A 15,394-nucleotide genomic window follows, 5' to 3' on the forward strand; every position below is an offset into this window, starting at 1 on the left:
TATTGCCCCACACGATCCTGTTGCAGGTGCAGTTGTTCCCTAGCCATTTTCACCATTCTAAATGACATTTTCAGCGCTTGTGTTTTAGGCATCTGTATTGATTTATAGACATGCACTTCTTTCCTGAAACCAGCCAGCTATGCTGAAATGGGCTTCCTGGCTAAATATAATACTATGGGTGAAGATCATGTAATGTAACTGCTTCTACCAGAACTTAAAGAAGAATTAGCTGGAGCCCGCCCAGGAAGAATGCTTATTTGGTTAATCTTCAGGGTTCTTTGATGGAATGGGTTTATTTTTCTGGCATTGTTTATTTTCCTTATGTAGTATAAATGCCATTACAATGTTTGGCAGCTCTCTTGCATAGCTTGGTTGAATTTCTGTTGCTAATGGTTCTGTGTGAAATGCATAAGCACGTTACCCTGTTTGACAGGAACAGTGAGGTGCAAGCATCTCTTGAATAGAAGGTTCCATGTGCAGTGTGAGATTTCTCATTTTTCTGTTGGCCTGGGTGGCATTTCTCAACTCTGTTCATTCCATTATCAACTCAATGCTACCTTTAAAAAGAATTAACATCATTAAAATAACCTTATACCTAAATGCCAGGGAAATAACTGTTTTCTTTATATAACTTACGGCATAGCCCGCTCACTTAATGCATGCTATTTATTTAGTTACAAATGTAATGTTTAAAAAGCCTCTCCTACATGGCAACTGCTACTACTGTGGGAAGGATGCAGCTCCTAAAGTGTTAGACTGGAGTTTGTCAATCAAAAGGCCAGGTTGGCAATCAATTGAATTACATATTTGGCCTAAATCTCACCTATGTTCATTGTCTAGAGAAGTGTAAAGTAAGATAACTAGGGGGTCTAAATAAGCATTCTAGGATTTGTTTGTTCTCTGGAGATAACACACCTGTATTTCTATGGGATGGTATTTCCGTGCCTCCGTTGGCCTAATTCTGCTCTCACTTAATTGGTTTCAGCGGAGTTACTCCTGATACACGCTATTGTAATTAATGCAGAATCAGGCCCAATGTGTCTATCTTTGAATTTTCCTGACATTGTTAGGATTTGTGTTCCCCTCTCAGCTCCACCAGTGTTTTTCATATCTTCACAACTTCAGTTTTTGTATCATGTGTCCCATCCTACATGCCATTTAGCTGCATCACCACAGAAATCCTTTTGCATGCTTCGGCAAGTGTATTCTCACTGAACAATGTACACTCCTTCTCCAGTAGTGGAAGTGCTGTACTGTCACACAAACAGTGGTGCATCAGTACTTTAGCACAGTGGCTCTCAACCTTTCCAGATTATTGCACCCCTTTCAGCAGTCTGATTTTGTATTGTGTACCCCAAGTTACTTAAAAACTACTTGCTTACAAAATCAGACATAAAAATACAAAAGTGTCACAGCACACTATTACTGAAAAAATATTTACTTTCTCATTTTTACCATATAATTATAAAATAAATCAATTGGAACATAAAATTGTACGTACATTTCAGTGTACTTGCACATAGAGCAGTATAAACAAGTATGAAATTTTAGTTTGTGCTAACTTTGCTAGTGCTTTTTATGAAGCTTGTTGTAAAACTAGGCAAATATCTAGATGAGTTGATGTACACCCTGGAAGACCTCTGTGTGCTCCCAGGGGTACACAAACTCCTGGTTGAGAACCACTGCTTTAGCACATCTCTACACCACAGGATACCCAGAATTGCAACTGAAAATTGCATGAAATAGCTTTCTTTTGCAGATTTGACCTACACTTTTACTGTCAAACAGAAAATACATACAAAGATGGTTACAGTCAAATTTAGATGAAATGTTTGGATGTAGAGTTAGCTCCCACATTGCCTATGGGTAAAGCTCTAAAATTTATCTCTGCAAGCACGAAGAAGAATTGACACTTACTTTTGGTCATCTCACCTTTAACCCACACTTGGTGATCTTCATTCACATTTCAGTTTGCTTCTTTAGAAGCACTAGGTACTGTAATACATTATATTTGCTATAACCAGGAATTACAATTCTTTTGTTAGGAGGATGCATTTAGTTTTTGTATTATTATTTAAAATTGCTTTATTTATTCTCTAAACTGAGGTCAGACTTTTTGTTTGTTAAATTTACCAATATTCATCTGGTCCAATCCCTGTAAGGCACATTCTGGTAAAACATTGATTTAAGATGGGAGCTTTGTCAGAGTAAGGCCTGCAGATTCAAGCCCCAAACGGACTAGCCCAGATGGTTTGGTGCACTGAATTTCTACTTGGCGCGGAAGAGGGGTGCAGGGCTATCTGTTAAGCTCCCTGATTCTCTGGCTGGATATGTGCCTGCCCCGACAAAGTAACTGTCTGACACATGGTAACAGTTCCCAAAGGATCATTTACCTACGGGAGATTGCCTGGAGTGCAGCAGGCTCCAGCCATTCCCCCTTTTTGCCCCTTCTGCTGTAATTGAAGAGTGTGTGTGTGTGTGCTGTAAGAACTGGCTATGACAACTATATGCCCACTGAGAATTCCCTTATGTCAGAAAAATCTCCAGCTGGGAAATTGCAGATGGTTTCCACTCCCATTATGTTCTCTGTGCAACGCAAACAGTGCAGGCTAGGACAGAGAATGTGGCCTGCAGCTTTTGGCGTCTAGAGTGATTGTTCTTTCAGTCATTGCTTTCACCTTCTGCACAATAATCTTTCCAGAAGTAGTGTGAAATGTCATTTCCACATCATGTGAATGTCTTTATTTTATACTTTTACTCATTTTTATACGAGTCATAATATAGAAACTCTCATTTTGGGCATTTATCTCTGGCCACTCCCATGAATCCAGTTGAATTGCCAGGAGAAAACATACTCGTTAGACTACAGAATTATTTCTTACATTTCAACACTTTTGCCTGTTGCTTAGGGATGACATCTCCCTGTAGGCCATTACTCCTCCCAGCTCTCTCTTGCCCATTACACTTATGGCTAGATGGAGATCTTGTTTTGCCAATTTATCTTCTATCTATGTTAGATTCTGCTATAGGAAATAACCAAAGAGAAGAGAATGGGAAGAGAAGGTATTAGAGTTCCATTTTACTTTCTCTCATTTTTGCTATATTTGTTTATATTTAAATACTTTTAGTGCTATTGTAGGGTATGGAAATTAGAAAAAATCTTGCCTGACCATGTGCTTGTAACTTATTAATATTGATGCTGGCTGATCAATTATTTTAAATTAGAAACTCTCTTCAGTTATCTTAACCACATACACAGCTACATTATCTTTGCATTCCCTTTCTAATACACATCTTTATGACCTTATTTTGTAACTTTCTCATCACATATAGTACCTTCAGGACAGTGAAGTGAGACCTATGATCCATTAAAGAAAGGTATTCATGGAATCCAGCCAATATGAAATCAGAAAAAGGTTGAGTTTTAACCAGTTTCATTTGGGGTAAAACAAAATTTACAATTCATCTTACCATTTATTATTAGATTTGGTTGGTTTTAAATAATTTTGTGGGATAATTTAAAATTGTTTTTTCCTCCTACTGAATCCTTGGCCTAAGAATATGTAGCAATTATCTGCTAATATAGTTTCAGTATTGTGGTTCTACTTTATCTATTTTTCAGGTCTCAGATTCCCTGTAGAGCTAGTATGGTTTTCTTTAACATCCAGCAAATAAGAGTTTTGTGCCTGAAATATATCATAACCTTAATCTCAGAGACCATAAGATCCACGGAAAATAACTTCTCAGCTCAGAGGTTCCCCAGCATGCATTTTAGATGTGGCAGAAAGCTCAAGATCTCTAAAGTGCTGCAGGTCTGGTTTACAGAGAGCCATCATACCCCTAGGAACACCAGCAAAGTTCTGACACTTGCTCTTCCTGCAATGAGAGGGAGACCCTGGTGCACATCTGTAGGGTGCATCAGGTTCCAGCTCCTCTTCTGACTCCTCCAGAACCTCTTACTTCTACCCACATATCCTAATTCACACACACTCCATCAATGGCCCCACAAAGTTGCGAGACCACCTCATCAGCTTCATCCTGATGTTGGCCAAGATGACCATCCATCATACCAGGAGGAAGAAGGTGGATGTGGGGATACTCTGAGACTGGGGGAAGAGGTGGCTATTTCTGGTCTTTCATCTGATCCCACCTCCTGATGGAGTTCCTTTGGGCAGTGTCCACTAACTCCATAAACACCGTTTGAGCAGCAGTAGGTGCTGCCTGTTAGAGGGTCTCTGCTCAGTGTCCCCCTCTGAATTCCTGATTTTTAACCTTGAACCTTTGCTCCCATCCCTGTTTTTTTTTTTGTTTGTTTGTTTGTTTGAAATTTTATTTGTTGTCTCCAGTACTCACTTGTGATCTGTGTAGAGCAGCTCTTCCCTCTAAGTGGAGTAGGGAGCTTAGATCCATCTGTCCCAGTAATTGCAAATAGTACCAGCATAATCAGAACACAATGAGAATACTCACATGAGTGAAGTTAGTCCTCTGCCTAAGTAATTGTAGGACTGGTGCCTTTTCCAGCAAAGGTGAGGTGGGGAGTGACACATAAGAAAGAAACAATTGAGTGGGAGAGAGGGTCAGTGTTTGATCTGAAGCAATAGGGCATCTTTCTCTATCCCTGGTTTTGGAAAGGATATCAATGCTGAAGGTGCTCCAGACATGGTTCTGAAAAGTTGTGGGATATATACCCTCTGTTCCTCTTTGCATGATGTCTTTAGAGGGAGTAAAGTAGTCACTTAGCAAAAAGACCGGGGTGGGGGCAGGGGTAGGGGAATCTCTCTGAAATGGCTTCATATTTTAAGACAAACACACAGCCATAGCTCTGCAGCAACTGAAATCACACTGAGTAAGAACACCAAGCAGTCCTAAGAAATACCAAACAAGGTAGGAGAAGTTTAATAGAAAAATCAGTACATGCTATTATCATATATTTGTGATGTGAATTTAGAAGTATAGTTAGGAATCCTATAGGATTGTGACTACCAAAAGGAGAGAGAGAAATATAATGCTTTGTTTCTATAAATGCTTTTTGCAGTACTTTTTTTGTTATTGCTACCATGTATATTCGGGAGAAATCAAGAGGGTTTTAAAGATTCGTGTGCACTAAAGTATTGCCCACTGCAAATAGAATTTTCCCAGAATAGTATAAAGGACATTCTCAAAATCTATTTTGAGTGAGTGAAGCAGAAAAATCCAGTATGTGATTTATGTGGTATTTGAATGTGATAAATCAGAAGTCTTAGTTTAAACAGTGTGCACTAGTGTCAGTCAAAGGGCTCTGTTTGTTAATTCAGTGGGAATAATTCATTAGCTAACACTTTTCATCTCCTATATTTCTCCTTTTGATTTTAAAAAATCACAACCATAAACAAAGCACAAGAAATTATAAAAACATTATGACAGTCATAGCATTCCATATTTTTTCCTTTCTTAACAAAACCAAAAGAGAGAAGTCGTCATAGTACTGTCACTAGTCATAAATAGTATCTGAGAGATGGATATGTTTAAGAATGCCCAAATAACGGTGATGTGGTCATAATTAAAATCTGAGCTCTTATTACAAGCTTAGGGAAAATTATCTTTTGAATGATGAGCCAGTACATGACAACCTTCAGCTCCTAAGAGCCAATGGCAAGTTTGCATTAGACTGCTCATTCACGTACTAAGAATGCTAAAATTACAGAGTAAGATTCAGTGCCAACACACACACACACACACAATACATCGAAAACATAATTGGTGGTTAGTAAAAAAAAAAAATAAAAATAAAAAATAAAAAATTATACACACCACAGAGTCAGGAACGTACTTGGCTTTCATAACTTGACTTAGTTTGGAATTTAGTCACAAATGCCAACATCAGCAGCACTCTGTGGTATCATACAGATGGGCCACATACTGAGGGTGAAATCCTAGCTCTTTTTAAGTCAATGGAAGCTTTGTCATTGATTTCCATAGAAAGGATTTCACTTAGGTCACCAGGAATGATTAGAGACTGCATAGAATCTATTATTTTAAAATACATTAAATTAATCTGTCATTGCCAGGTTATTGTTTTTGCTTGACTAAATCACTAGCTGTGCTTTTTAATACAATCCAAAGGAATTGAGTGACTTGTCCTAATTAGCAGTTTAGTTACCAGTATGGTAAGATCACTTGCCATTTCAACTAACATACCATTTTAATAAAAAGTCTGAGCTGTTTTGCCCTTTGCCGCAGCCTGTTTTGTAGGCAATGTTTCAACTGTGTGGAACATCAAAGAAAATCAAGGCATGAGATGCTGTCATGTAGTAATGCCCAGAAATTGAATCCTATAGTAATAAGTCTGTAAAACAAACTAATTTTGTAGTCGGTATTGTTAGTTAAATTTTGGATCCTGATCCTGCAATTTGATGCATGTGGTCAGAACCTTGCCACTGTGTAGAGCCCCATTGTTAATATGCCTCCCCACAGATGCAGAAGTCTACTTCTGTGCATCACAGTCCAGGATCAGGGCCTTGGAATGTAAGCATGTGGTCCTCCCAGAGGACACCCAAATGACAGCATCTGAATTCCTGACTGTACAATTACTATGTAAAGCATGTATTACCATATACTCTGTGTAGACAGAGAGAATAACACAGGCACTAGGGCCAGGCAGGCCCATCAAGAAGCTTTGAGATCAAGAGAAGGAGGGAGATGTGGGTGATAAAGAATTGGGTTTGAGGTTGGCTGTCTTTGGGAGAGGAGAAATGGCATGTTTGAGTATATATGGGAAGAGAAGAGAGTGATTCATAAGAGACCGGAAATGAATTGGGCAGGGGGAGGCGATAAAAATGGAGATTAGCAGATGTAAGGAAATAGGTTCAGGTTGACAATCAAACGGTTTGAAGTGGGTAGAAGATTAGAGATCTCAGAATAGGACACAGGGTTCAGAGAACAAAATCTGAGGAGGTCAGGAGGAAAGATGGAGAGCGAGAGCTCCTGCCTATTTTCTTGTAAAAGAAGTTAACAAGATCCCAGATGGGTGAGCATGCTAGGAGAGGAAGAACTCAAGCAGGAGAGACTAGGTGGAAGAGGAGGATGGTTTACATTGGATAATCAAAACAATGAAGAGGTGTTGAGAAAGGTAGGATTTCTCAGTCAGGAACAGAAGAAAGAGGACTGATTTCTAATGGAGGAAGCCAGCAGATCTTTGTGTCTATCTAAGACATGTAATGTTTAACTTTAATACACAAGCACACTACCAAAACATAGACACTGAAGTGCAGTACCCTTTATAGTGTAAGGAGATGGTCAATTGTCTTAGCCCACTGCACAACAACAGGGAAAAGAGACATTTTGGCAATCCCTTTATGAAAAGTACCGGGGAGCGTGAGTTAGACAGGACTACGACTTGATTTCAAAGTTATTTATTCTTCATGTACTTGCTGTAGTCTTATGATAAAATAATATTAGCGTTTCTATAACACCATTCACCTGAGGATCTAGAAGAGCTTTAAAAATATTAAGCCTCTCAATATTTCTGTGAGATAAGTAGTTATTGTAATACCCATTTTATAAATGGGGAAACCAAGCTACAGATAGTTAATTGACTTGCTCAGGGTCACAAAGTGAGTCAGTCATTGAGCTGAAAATAGAACTCAGAACAGAAGCTCTAACCCCCAGACCTGTTCCATTATCCACTAGACAAAACTCCCACCCTGTAACTGCACTGTCATTGGATGGTACACATCCAGAAAACAATCATACTAATTCTTAGTACCTCAGCAACCCTTCACAAACAATAAAAGCAATACCTTTCAATTTGAAATATAAAAATAAATTATTTTGAAAGGTTAAAATATTTGTAGGTATTACTCTGGAAATTTGTGTGGGTTTAGAATCACATTTTCCTATTTTAAAATATTTTTCTCTCCTGTAGTGCAGTGTGAAAGACCACTACAAAGAACAGGGGAAACAGACTAAAAGGGGAGAGAGTGAAAATGGCTAATCTTCAGTGCTGTTAAATACACAAAGTAAACCAATTGGAAGAAAAATAGAGATGATCCTCTTTAATTGATATGAAGGATAGGTGTTACTGGTAGTAACAACAGTGGGTAAAACCTTTCAGACAGAAACCTAATTTTTGTAAACAGATGCTTTCCCTTAAGCTTATATAAAAAAGGAGCCCCTGCATTACCTTGCCTTCTGAAATTCTGTGGGAAACTAGCCCTGCACCAGGGCCCTGCTATATACTGAACAAAAAAGGGGAGGGGCAGCCCCAAATGCTTGCCAAAGTGCTTGCTAAATGTACAATGGTGGTTTCATAGTTGTGGCTCATTATTATCATGCTCACGTCGGGTGGGGGGAGGGACAGAGAAAAATCTCATTTGGGGTATAATCACTTGGCAAGTGTCAGCTTTTGAGACTGGTTAACCTGAAGACCAGTGGCAGGTGAGTTATTATGACTGCTGTTTTCCTCACTGGTCCTTTTGAAGCCACCCCCCTAACCAATCCCCCCCTCTCCCCTGGAGGGGGCTAGAAAGGGACTGAAGGCTCTGGGAATCCTGAGGATGGACCCGCCTGCAGCACGGCGCATTGAGGGACCCCCCCCTGTAGCGGGGAGCGCCCAGAGTCTGGGATCGATGGCCAGGCTACCAGAACGGAGCCTGCTGCAGGGGAGAGCTGGGAACAAGCAGCTGGAGCCACCCACAATTCCTTCCAGCACCTTGCCATGCTCTGATGCGGAGGGGCCCCGCCGTGCCCGGGCAGCAGCTGGCAGGGCAGGCGGGGCGGCTGTGGTGCTCTTCCCGCTCGCGGGGGAAGCGCAGCTGGCGGGAGTGACACCCCATTCCCCCCATGGGCGGGCCAGCCCTGGGCTGTGCTGCGGCTGGCAGAGCTCCGGAGTCAGTCACCCTGCTCCCGGCCGGCGCCAATAGACAGCGCTGCAGAGGGCACCGCGGGTCTCCCCAGTGCAGCTGCTGACTCAACCCTCTGAGGAGGTGGGGGGCGGGGACCGGAGGGGCCGGGCCAGCCCCCAAGAGCGCTCATTATCCCCATTGTTGTGTTGGAAAGACAAGGTGCCGGGGCTCAGCGCGGCGGGAGAGGCGGGGATTGAGCCGGCTGCGGGGTGGGGAAGAGTGACAGGTTAGGCGGCGGCGGCGGCAGCAGCAGCAGCAGCTGCCTGCTGCAAGGACCGCATGACTCCCGCAGCTTCGCCTCGCTGCAGTCCGTCCCCTTCCCAGACCCAGAGGCTGCTGGAGGGGAGGGAGGTGCCGGTGCGTGGACAAGGAGGGGCCCTGCAGGAATCCTCGTCCTCAACGTGCAGTTTGGCCGGCGATCCCCCTTCCCAGGATCCCGTCTGCAGACGCCGCTGGTGGTAAGTTGAAAGGGGGCTGCAGCGTGTGTGTGTGCGCGCGCGAGGTAGGGGGATTGGGGTGTGTACACCCTGCTCGCTGCGCTTGTCGGAGGCGGAGTCGCCTGCTGCTGCTGATCGTTTGCTGGGTTCCCATCCCCGCGACCTTCTCTGCTGGTGTAGCTGGTAGAAAGGTGGATGGAGAATGAGCTGCTTTGGTTCTCCTCCGCGGCTGTTCTGCTCATTATTACGATGTGCTTCCGTTTTTTGGTTTGATTTTTTTTTTTTTTTGGTACATAAGCTGTTGGAGATTATTTTGTAAACTCTAAATGAGCCTATTTGATGAATTTTCTTTTAGTGTCAGCCCTTCATCATAGGCAGAGGATTAAAAGCTGCATTGCTTTTCTCAGTTTTTTTTAAAATATGTTGATAAAACTGTTTCTTATGGCATGAAGTAACCTGGAACTGCAGGCTTGGATGTATACATTTCCTGTGTGAAGTGCAATGGCAGATCTGTCAAGTTCCTTCATTCCCTATCTCTTCCAGGCTCATCTGTTTCACGTGTGCCTGTGCGGAGGAAGGCTGCATGGATTTGTTTGTGCAGGGAAAGAAGAAAAATGGATTTGGGGGGAAAATTAAGATATACATTTGCAGTAAACTAGTGAAAGTGATTGTTGGAACTATAAAGTTTAAAATGCAAAATAAATGTTTTTGGAAGGAAATTTAAATAGTGGAGATTCACAGTCACTGACTAGAACACTAATTCAGGAAAACTTCATATGAAGGACATAGGCAGCTAACTGATACATAAGCCCCACTATAAAAATCGTCCTTAGGCTTTTTGTCTGTTTAATTATGACTGTGACTGTTTTCTGGATAGAAAACATTCTTTCTGTCTGTCACTTTGTGCATTGCATTTATCTCCTCCAGTGTTTCTCACTGTTTAGTATGATTTTTATTTAATGTGATTCCCAAGATTTTCTCTAGTTTCTGGGATGGGAGAAAAGTGAATGGATTGACATAAATTCTTGATATGTTGTATTGGAACTAGTGATTTTTCATGTTAATAATATTTTAATTATCTAAAAGAGTAAGAACCAAATTATTGTATTTTGTAGTCTTCTTATCACTCTGGTTATTTTCTTATGTAGCGTGGAGATTATTTTTTCTTGGCATGACTGATTTCTCCTGGACAGATACCATTACAAACAAAGAGGGTTTTTCAAGAAGGAAAGAGCCATTTGTTTTTCTAAGAAGCTTTATGTTCTCAGTAAAAACTATAGGAGCCTATTGTGTGGGGACAATATTGGTTACCTAATTTAGTACTCTGTTAATCTAATGTTGGATTGTCATCAGGAGCCTGTATAGCTTGTTTATAAATAAAAGGCAGACCTTGTTTTCTCCTTTGCTAGAAAGCTATGTAAAAGTAGTCTCTATACAAAATCTTCACAAAAGGCCGAATCCTGAATTCCTTGTGCACCCAAACTCCCATTGATGAGCTTAAGCAATAGAGAATTAGGTCCTTACTTTACTTTACTTTTAGAGATACTTTCGGTATGTTCTTAGCTGCTTTTCCTGTTTTCTGTTTGCAAGAGTGATACATTTCTTTTAATCTTTGTTAGTTTGTAAATATTTCAATAGAAAATCCTTGCAGTGCTGAAAAACTGAAATTGATGGCATAAGTAGATAAGATAAACAAAGTTCTTACTAACATACTACCCAAAAGGAAATTTTCCCTCCTCTACGGCTCTATCGTAACCTTTTGGAAAAGTCTCTCTTAATGAGTGATTATATATGATTGATGTACATGACTATAAAATACATCATTATTAGCATATCAAAGAAACATGCTAATACTCCCTTCCAATCCAAACCGTTGTGTAGGATCGAAAATTCTAAAAGATGAATAGGCTTGAAGTGACCCATGACAAAACCTACCTGCACATTTTAGAGACTACTTTTCATATTTAATCTCTCAGTGAATTGTTGATTTACAACATAATCTAGCAAAACAGGATCCATGTATCTTTACAGGCTTGCACTGGAATTTAACAAAGTCACCTTAAACTAGACAGTGGGCATGCATAACAATCCTTATGATTGACTAAAAACTAATTTTTAATTATGCTTAATAAGTCATGCTTTATAGTTATACTTTATAGGCCTTCAGTTCATTTGTTTTTAAAAAAAAATCTGCACAGTCTAATCACGACTTCAAGGCAAACTTGTGGCATATCTTTCAGTCTGGCTGTAATATTTCTACAGCCTTTGTTTTGGCTTGGAGCCATGGAATATCACTGGAGGGACCCCCTGGCTTCTTTAAAGGATACTTTACCATGGTGTTGCTTGTTTTCAAAATTGATTTCTCTTAGAGAAATTTTTTATTGTTTTACATTTACAGTGATTTTCAAACCTGTTAAATCCAGGATGGTGTGTCCCTTTAAGAAGCTCAGTGAGTCCCTCTATGACATTTATGGTGGCTGTCTGCCAGAACAATATGCTGTTTTGCCAGCTTTCCTGAGAAGAAATGGAACAAATTTTGCTTTGCAAGATTAAATGGTCATACTGAATTAAAAAAAAAAAAAGGATGATTGCTTTTGTAAAGCAGTTTTAAAAACATTTAAGGAATTTACTATTACATTTTTCATTATGTGGAAGCAGCCAAAGGATGATGTGCTGTGTGATATATGGCATAGGAAGCTTTTTGAGTACTGAATTGAAGAAACTGAGTCTGCACATCATGCTTTTAAATAATTTCAAGTAAATAATTTTCCATGTTTCCTATCTTAATTCAATCCAGATTTTTCTGTTTTGTTTTTTTTTTAAAAACCTCTGAGTATCAGACAGAACTAACTACAGTGTAATTGCACAGACATAAGGAAAATCATTTTTACTAATCAATTTTTGTCAAAGTATTATTTAATTGACTTAAATGGGACTTAAACGTGCTTAAAATTAAGTATATGTTTAAGTGCTTTGCTGAGTTGGGGCCACAGAACATAGGAACTGGTGGGTTTCATAACACAGGATGAGAAAATGCCTTCAGCAGAGTATAGCTGTGTTGATGATTTTGATGTTCTCATTAAGGACGGGTTGTCAACAGCCGGACTGCGGGTAAAATCTGGACGACCAACGTGCTTTTGAACAGACCGCAAAATCTTTTTAGTTACTTATTATAGTTGTTGCCATGTGGAAAATGTTCCCCTGGAGTCTGGACCTTGACTATAACTTGACCAAGAAATTTGGACCCTAACAAAAAATAATCGACTATTCTGTACTAAGGGGGTGTACTTGTCTGCATGTCCCCTATTCATGGTGAAAACTCTGTTATGGCAGAGGGGTTGGAGGACATTCCAACTATTCATATGCCAAGATGAAAGTTAACGTCAATGCCCAAAATATAGAACAACGGGTAAAGAAGCTTAATAAAATCCAGTGAGCTGTTCTATGGTACTAGGCTCTAGAGAGAGGATCTGAAACAGGCTTAGGCCTGAAGTGAATTGTGCTCTTCATTACTGCCCTGAATGCTTTATAAAGGCATATAGGATGAGTCCTCAAACTTAACAGGAAAATGAGATTTTGCCTGCATTATGCATATACCTTTATTCAAGGAAAGAGGGTATAGAGGACTGTTGGTAAGAAGTGATTGCTGTCCACTGTGAGGTTTGTGGGTGTTTTGGAGGGTGTGCAGGTTTATTTGCTAGATCTGATACTGAGTTTCTGTAGAAGGCAGAGCTATTGCAAATGTTTGCAGCATATGCTAGTTCATTAAGCTTTTTAGCTAATGTCACAGGAGGCTTTTGTCCAGTCATATTAGTGCCCTTGCAATGTTGAGAAGTATATGATTAAATGTTGTTATTATTTACTTTAATATATGAATTTAGTATCTGAGAAAAATGCCAGATCAACTTTTCTGGAAACTGAAATCCTTTATGTATCTACCGAACAAGTATAACACAGAAAGTACACCTTTACCTGGATATAACGCCACCCGATATAACATGAGTTTGGATATAACGCGGTAAAGCAGTGCTCTGGCGGGCAGGAGGGGTGGGGCAGGGCTGCGCACTCCGGTGGATCAAAGCAAGTTCAATATAACACTGTTTTACCTATAATGCGGTAAGGCTTTTTGGCTCACAAGGACAGCATTATATTGAGATAGAGGTGTAGTTTAAGCTTCCTCTGCTGCTACCTCCAATATTACTCATTCTTGATCTGAAGGGCTACCTCTAATGGGGAGACTGGGTTGAGTCTCTGTTCCTGTTCAGTTCATGGCTTTCTGCTGAGATGGTCAGTTTTGTTGACAGCTGTGGTGAAGGTTTATGTAACATGGACACTTGTTGTACAGAGAGGCTATTACTGGCATTTGAAACACCCCACCACATGTCCATGTAAAATACCTGAAAAATATAATTGATTGATGGGTAATCTGAGCTGCTTGCTCTCTGGGGTGGAGTGGGGGGGAAGTAACTTGGTGATCCTTCACCTAATAAATAGCTTGTTTCTCTAACCTTTATACGGCTATTGGAACACAATAGAGGAAACCCCTTGGGAACTGAGTAAAGAATAAACAATTGTGATATGAAAAGAGATCAGCTGAGCTGTTAAGTCTCTCTTGGAGCCAACTACAGCCCATTCCAAGTTGAGAAAAAACATGTATAGTGTTCTGTTTGTGAATCAACATATTGGACACACATTTTTATCGTTAAAAAAAAAAAATTCAACATGTGGCATTTTAGCCATGCAGCCTCTAATAACATTGTCATGTACCTGTAATATTTTAATTTGGTCACTTGTATAGAATATCAGAAAAAATATTGGTTGCGGGGCTACAGAGCTACTGCTATATAACCCATGACTCAGGCGGGTCTGGTTCTCCTCAGCTTAACTCCCAGGACTAAGCTCGTGATTCCTACAACTCTGCTGCCTGCCCCACAGTGGGGACTGAGGGTGTAGCAGGGTGGGACCTTTGGCCTGTGAGGGTGAGACCTGGTAGTCCTAGCCCATTAGCCCAAAGCCCATCAGCAAAAGCCCAGGTCTCTTACCTCTGGCAACTTTTTTATTTTTTTTTTTCCTTTTAACTGTACTGGAAATTGGCCTTAAGTTATGACAAGTTAACAACTCAACCAAATACCTCAGTTAGGTACTAAGTAGGTTCTTTAGTACTTGGTTGAGTTGAAGGTGCTGTGACAACGGCAAAAAACTCCTCAGGCCTTTGCCAATTGGCTTATGGGAGAAAAAATTCCTTTCTGATCCCAAACAGGAGATCAGCTAGACCCGCAGCATCTGCTAGTTTGGTTTCCCCTAACTAGTTCAGTGTGGGTAGGGCGGGGTGCTGGAATGCAGCCGAAAGAGGCTCCACATGGCCTCTGGTTAAATCCCTGGAGCTGGGGTATGAAGGCCATCTAGCGCTCCTATCCACCAACTCGCCAATGGGTTCCAGAGATTACAAGGCAGGGGTGGGGGGAGTAGGATGGAGAGGAGCTACCCAGTGTCCTTCATTGCGTGTCTCTCTCTCTTGGAGCTGGCGGTGAAGGGGAACAGCTCCAGCAACATCAAATTCCCCAACCTGTTGAGGCAAGAGGGTGCATTTGATCTGGACACAACAGTGAAATTAGGACAGAGATGGATGGATTTTAAGCATCAAGCCATAACTTGTGACCTTCCCCTCCACAAAGGAGACAGAGTGGTGAAGGTTGGAGACCTTTCCGTGAGAGGGCCACAGTGTCTTACCTTGGCACAATCTTGCCTGTTTCACAACTTGCTTATGCATTACCTATATTAAAACAGTGTTAAGATATAGTAAGTTGAACTTTAGGCATGAACTACCTTAGTATCCCTTTAAATCCATCAGTAAGCAACAATTAGTAAATAAAAACTGAGTTAACAAGCTGTATTTTCTGCTTCTGTAAATAAGTTTGATTTCTTTCACCTTTGTTGATAAACCTATATGTGTAAAGAAAATCAATATAAGGAAATTAATTAAATTAAATAGTGCATACTCTTGATATTAATATGTTATAAGGTTCTTGGTTCTGACAAGGAAGAATCCCTCATATTAGTCTTTTTCACTCACAT

General features: G+C 40.5%; 1 protein-coding gene across 2 annotated transcripts in view; it reads left to right on the top strand.

The window, feature by feature from the left end:
- Positions 1-9,172: 9,172 nt before the first annotated feature.
- HECW2 (HECT, C2 and WW domain containing E3 ubiquitin protein ligase 2) overlaps positions 9,173-15,394 on the top strand; it is a 264,897-nt gene continuing 258,675 nt past the window's right edge. For both annotated transcript variants that reach the window (XM_032803610.2, XM_032803612.2), the window contains exon 1: positions 9,173-9,340. The gene's annotated coding sequence lies outside the window, so the exon portion shown is untranslated. The remainder of the gene's footprint in view (positions 9,341-15,394) is intronic.

The sequence above is a fragment of the Chelonoidis abingdonii genome, chromosome 10, assembly GCF_003597395.2.
Source record: "Chelonoidis abingdonii isolate Lonesome George chromosome 10, CheloAbing_2.0, whole genome shotgun sequence".
In the NCBI taxonomy this organism is placed as follows: Eukaryota; Metazoa; Chordata; order Testudines; family Testudinidae; genus Chelonoidis; species Chelonoidis abingdonii.